At 38.4% G+C, this 6,000-nt stretch overlaps 1 long non-coding RNA gene across 1 annotated transcript in view; it reads left to right on the forward strand.

Moving 5' to 3' along the window:
* The window catches only part of LOC121919648, a 92,041-nt gene extending 86,678 nt beyond the window's left edge, over positions 1–5,363 (forward strand). The window contains exon 3 of the long non-coding RNA XR_006101544.1: positions 4,931–5,363. This is a non-coding gene — a long non-coding RNA (uncharacterized LOC121919648). The remainder of the gene's footprint in view (positions 1–4,930) is intronic.
* Positions 5,364–6,000: the final 637 nt, after the last annotated feature.

Genomic DNA, 6,000 nt, shown 5'->3' on the forward strand with positions numbered 1-6,000 from the left:
CCTGTCCATCTGATCAAGCCCTTCATCTGTGGAACTCTGGGCAAAGCAAAAAAGAAAGAAGACAGAAAGGGTGATATCAATAGCACAGTGAAATAAAGACTCTTGGGCAGAGTTCTAGAGTCCTGCACCCACAAGACACCAAAAATGACAATATCATCAAATGGCAACACCATTTCTCTTTCCTTAAAAATAAAAGCTTTCACAATATGTACACTATGAGCAGAGCCTCAGTAGCAGCTGGGAGCTTCATTGGCTCAGAGTACCAGTGAAGACAGTAAGCCTGGCAAATATTTCTCTGTAGAACTGTGGCTTGCTTCATTTCATGGCCAAAATCACTTCCTGGTCTAAAAGTATCTGAATTTTATGTACTCAGTAACATTCCAGATGATTGTTTTCCTCTGGAATAACAATAAGAAGAAGGAAGGCTAGTTCAATGGGTGTATATTATGGTACATTTTCTGTAGTAGCACCCCAACTATATGCAGAAATATTTGGAATCTGCATTAAGCAGAATGCAGCAGGGCCAATGCAATATGAACACTGGATGGTATTGTTAGGTAATAAGGGTAAAATATGTTTATTGTTTCAGGGAATTCATCTTAGAATAATAAAAGAGACAGAAAAGAAATGCTAAAAGCTGGCTGTTACAAGTGGGTGCACACTAGTATCCATTATTGGGATTGGAACCTCATGGATTCTTCTTTTTCAACATTTAAATCTAACATTTAGCTCCTTTGCAAAAGAAGTCAACCTAATTTCATCCCTTTTGAAGTTAAGTTAGTACAGTACGACTGTGTTGTTTAACAAAACCCAGGATAGGTGTTCTGGTTAGTAAACTGTTGTTAAGGAGATTTTTTAGTCTGTTTTTAAATATTTAAAATTTGTATATGTATTGTATTATTTTAAATTATTTCATTTGTGATCCATAGCTTGGGGCCCAAATGAACTGTGCAATGATAGATATATGCAACAAATAATCAAATAAACAAACATGGCAGCCTCTGAAAGCTTTCCCCTTTCAGACAACACAATAATAATAAACTAAATACAGATCACCCAATGCAAAGTATTAATTTTTCTTTCCCAGCATTTTATTCTCACTGCTCAGACAGCCTTTCACTTTTTCTGGTGACTTCTTAGCCTTAGGGCTGCCAGGCAAAATTCAGCTGACAAAACTACAATGAAGCAAGCATAACTTATACTGTGACCTCCAGTCTCACCCTGCTGTCATACCCAAGATCCATTTTCATGCTACAAAAGAGCTGCCGCTGCTGCTTAAGAAATCCAGTGGAGTTGCAAGAAAGAAAAATGACTTCTTTAAAAATAAATAATTTTTCAAACCTGACACTCAAATTCAATAGTCTCACTGAAGCAGGACACTATGTCACATGACACCCCCAAAAAACTGGTGTGGAACTGTGCACAATTTGGAAGTTAGTTACAGAGGGCAACTGTTAGCTCTAAAACATTTGACAGCCATTAAAAAAATCCTGAGCAAGCTAAGTTTTCTTGGATTTATTTTCAGGAGTATATTTTGATGCTATAAGATTTTTAAGCACACAATTTTGTATGGCTAATTCATTTGATTTCTTCTTTGTTTATTTGTTAGCCAATATTCTCAAGCCCTTTCTGACAGCAAAACCAGTGGTATGTTTATGTGCCCTCCCTTTTTCAAGTTTATTATTCACAAATATTGAACACCTGAAAAGTCAGGGCTACTTTTACTCACACATGGAAGCATGTTGCACAAATAGAAAAGTGCCATTCATGCAATCAACAGAGAAGTCACAGACTGGAATGCTGTTGAACTGGTACATTACCATGAAAGTAGCTCTGAATGCACAAATCTACTTTCTCACAGTTTGTATAAATAAATCCTCTTGTGTAACTAGCTGTTTGGTAAGCAGACATGCAGCTGCCTCTCATGCTTTTGATTTTAGTAAATTGGAAATTAAGCAACCACTGCGCAAAAGGTGACCTCAGTTGCACAATGGAGCAATCCTGCAAAGCTATGCTCGTGTATATTAATGCTACCATAACTACTTGACTATAAGTCGACCTCATGTATAAGTAATGGACAAATTTTGGGGCCAAAATTATGGATTTTGACATGACCCATGGATAGGTCGAGTGTAAAATGTGGATGCTTCTTCAGTGTGTGCTTGCGAGCAGCAAGAGGGAAGCATCAGTTAATACAAGGCTTCAGCGTTTCAGCCTTCACTCCAAGACAGCAAAGCACGCAGGACTTTAAACAAACAGCAATCAATCAATCAGTTACTAAAGACTCTATCTGCTTGGCTCAGGACAGAAAGAAATTGCATGGGGAAATCTGAAAGAGCTGCTATCACATTACCATATTGGCCCATAAATAAGTTGACCTATGATTTTAGGGTCAATTTTGGGGCATAAATGTTTAGACTTATAGACAAGTATATGTGATATGGTGAAAATAGACTATGATCACATTATTGTATGACTTTTTGTTGCTTCTGACTTATGGTGACCCTGTGGCAAACTTGTCATGGGGTTTTCTTGGGAAGATTTGTTTAGAGGGAGTTTGCTTTGGACTTCCCCTTAGGCTGAGAGAGAATGTGACTCACCCAAGGTCATCCAGTGGGTTTTATGGCTGCATGGGGATTCAAACCTGGACTCTTGAGTCCTAGTCTTACACTCATACCACTACACCACATGGTTTTTTAATGACTAGTTTTGTCATATTTCCATGTGGCCTTTATTTTGACCTTACTATCAGGAGTTCACGTTTACCATTATCGTTCTGGGTTCCCAGTTTTCATATAAAAGAAGAGGAATAAAACCCCCTTTGTTATCACTGAAGAACCAGAAATACAAGGCAAAAATACCCAAAACTATTCTGCCTAATTTTTTTAAGGGGGAGATGAACCTGCCAAAAGAGGAAAGAAAAAAAGGTCCAGTGTTTGAAGCTTAAATCTCTCATTAATAAGGTTGCTAGTACCATGGCATCATGCAGCACAAGTACCTGCTTTTCCTTGCATCTGTCACGTCCATCCACTATAGTTGTGGTGGGTGCAAGGGGAATCAGACCTAGGCATAAATGAATATAGAGCTCCGATTGATATTTAGAGATTTGGAATGTGTAAAACTGTACATCTACTACCTGGAAAATGTCATGATTCATTTTGAAATTAGGTTTTGGTCCACTATCCTGAATTATTTGTTACACAATTGTTTAAAGATAGTAATCCAGGCTTTAATGCAGCTACGATTGGAAAGTAGTATATCCACTGGGGGGGGGGGGAGCTGGAAAACCAGCACTTTCTACTCTTTTTCATTCAGGTTTTTGTTTGAGAGAAAGAGAGGCATGCACACACAGAGAAAGATGGATTGATTTGTGGCCCATGGCCTGCACTTTATGCTCCTCTGCCCTAGACAGGAGAGAGCATGTTGCCTTTGATGCTCTCAAGGAGAAAATGTGTCACATCTATTGATCCAGATGTAAGCATATCTATGACAGACTCAGCTATAAACTTCAACTGTGTTATTTAAAAACACACACACACACAATTGTAAGAAAGGTATAAAGCAATCACAATAGCAAGAAATATATACAGCAATCAATATTTCTTTCATTGCTACAGTTTTGAAGACATAAATATTATTCAGCTAACCTGGGCCATAAATTCTGTTTTGAGGTGTGGTGTTGAAATATGTTAGGTGAAAAGAATTATAAATGTAGCAAATTAATGCCAAGCCTCTATTGATAAGCTGCCAGAGTGTCTGAGTGTTTGGGTGTTCATTATGATATTTTTCTTATTTATTAAAAGTATTTATTATTATTTTTTAGTACTGGAGTTCCCAAAGCAATGTATGGAGCAGTAAAGTATAGAATACATAAAAAAAATATTGTAATCATTTTAAAAGCCAGTTTTAATTTTTAAATAAACCCAAACCCAAATGATATAGAAACTGAGCAATGCCAGCGTGGCTTCTCCTGTGAAAGAGTCAAGGTGCTGCTACACACAAAGCCCTGTATACCCCTGGGTAGCTGGGCACTTATTGCCCAAAAGAGAGAACAGTGGAAAGCAATTGGGATGGAATGGCCCATACTAATTGACAGGCATAGATGCAATATTAGAAATTATGTTTATAGTATAAACAGAATTACAGTACATGTCACCTGTGTGAGCAAGAGCTTATGTGCTTGCTGACTCTACTATTCAGCTGCTAACTGTTGATTGGCAACTCTTAAGATCTTTTGGCATAGCCACTTGCCCTCCATCTGCACTGCAGAAATAATCCAGTTTGACACCACTTTAATTGCCATAGTTCAATGCTATGGAATTCTGGGAATTATAGTTTGTTATGGCACCAAGGCTCTTTGACAGAGAAGGCTAAGGGTCTCACAAAACTACAATCCCCAGAATCCCATAGCACTGAGCCATGGCAGTTAAAGTGGTGTCAAACTGGATTATTTCTGCATTGCAGGTGCAGCCCTGGTCACCTAATGATCAAGGTTCCGGACCTTTCATATGTGAGCTCCTTATTAAACAGAAAACTAGACAGGATAATTTCCAATCTGTGAACATTGTTTGAAAACAGTGCAGATTTACCCACAGCAGGAAGAAAATTGCTAAATCGACTCATTGCTTCCTCCAAGAACTAAAGTAGTGCAGAATTACACCTCTAGCACTGAATTAGTTCAGCCAGCTTCTCTATCTAGGATGGCGATGGGGTCTTGTCCTTTTTGTTAGACAGCATAATGTCTCAAGCCAGTCCTGCCTTTTGATTGCTGCAAGTACCTGCCCTCATTGATTTGAATTTGAGAATGGTGTAGCAGGCTTTGTCCTTGCAGGCTCCCACCTTACTGCTGAAGAGAATGACATTTAACATTCACAAAAGTATTCAGAGGAAATACAGTCAACTAATTGAAAGTGTATATATTTTTCTACAGATGAACAAATATGGGACACAAGCTCCGATTTGACTGTCATTTGAATCTGATTCCTTCCCACATCCTGGTGAGAAAAAGTCAGTAACAGCCTGTGCAACCTGGCAGTTCTTTTTTGGAAGTACCAAAGACTGTTCCAAACATCCGTCTCAGTCAGACACTGTGGAGAGTTCTTGCAACCAACCCAAGGATGTATTTGTGCAGAATATGGGTTTTATGAGGTTGCTTTTTATGAATATGACTGTAGGTCTTCTCTGGCTAAATGTCCAAAAGTCCTGTTATTGGAGTATATGTCCCCGTGATCTTGCAAGTCAAACATTGCTCCCAGTAAGAGGCAGACCATTTAGTTAATAAATCGGCAGATGTCCAAGGTATTTCAAAGGAATAGCTGTTATTACTTTGGCAACATTTATCTGCACTGTGATACCAAGGTATATTTATCATGTGTACCACCATACATAACTTTTGCTGACATATTAGACTTACATGTTTGGCTTAAACTGCACAACTGACTAGTATGAATTTTTTTAGCTGCTGTTGTTGTTAATGTTGTAGGGTGGTGTCGATGAGTAGAACTGATTTATTGTAGGTACAGACTATAATTTTGTATACCCTTATCTGGGAATATGTCCCACTGATGTCTTTGTGGCTTACATCTGAACACACATGCATAGCTTTGCACTGCTGAAAGAGAAATGGGGAGGATTTGAAGGTGTGAGAGATGAGGCAGAGGAGAATAGGTTTTGGCTGACTCATTTCAAATTTTTCCATCAGAAATCACAGTGACCCTACTGGAAGAGTTCTAGACTGCAGTCTGTACTTAGGAATCAAAAGGAATAGCAGAGAGTGATTCCTCATTCAGTCTGTTACACCTCCTGAACTCAGAGTGTTCAAGTGCATATAGATTGCTAGAAATGATTCTCCTTTTGCAGCCTCATAGAGACACAGTGCATTATTCCTCTGCTACCTATATTTTACAGTACAAATTAGCTCTCAGGGATTCAGCAAAAAAGAAAATTATGGCTACCACCTTTTCAAAATCATGTGTTTTTTTTCTACTTTTTTGACTGCTA

The sequence above is a fragment of the Sceloporus undulatus genome, chromosome 1, assembly GCF_019175285.1.
Source record: "Sceloporus undulatus isolate JIND9_A2432 ecotype Alabama chromosome 1, SceUnd_v1.1, whole genome shotgun sequence".
Taxonomy (NCBI): domain Eukaryota; kingdom Metazoa; phylum Chordata; class Lepidosauria; order Squamata; family Phrynosomatidae; genus Sceloporus; species Sceloporus undulatus.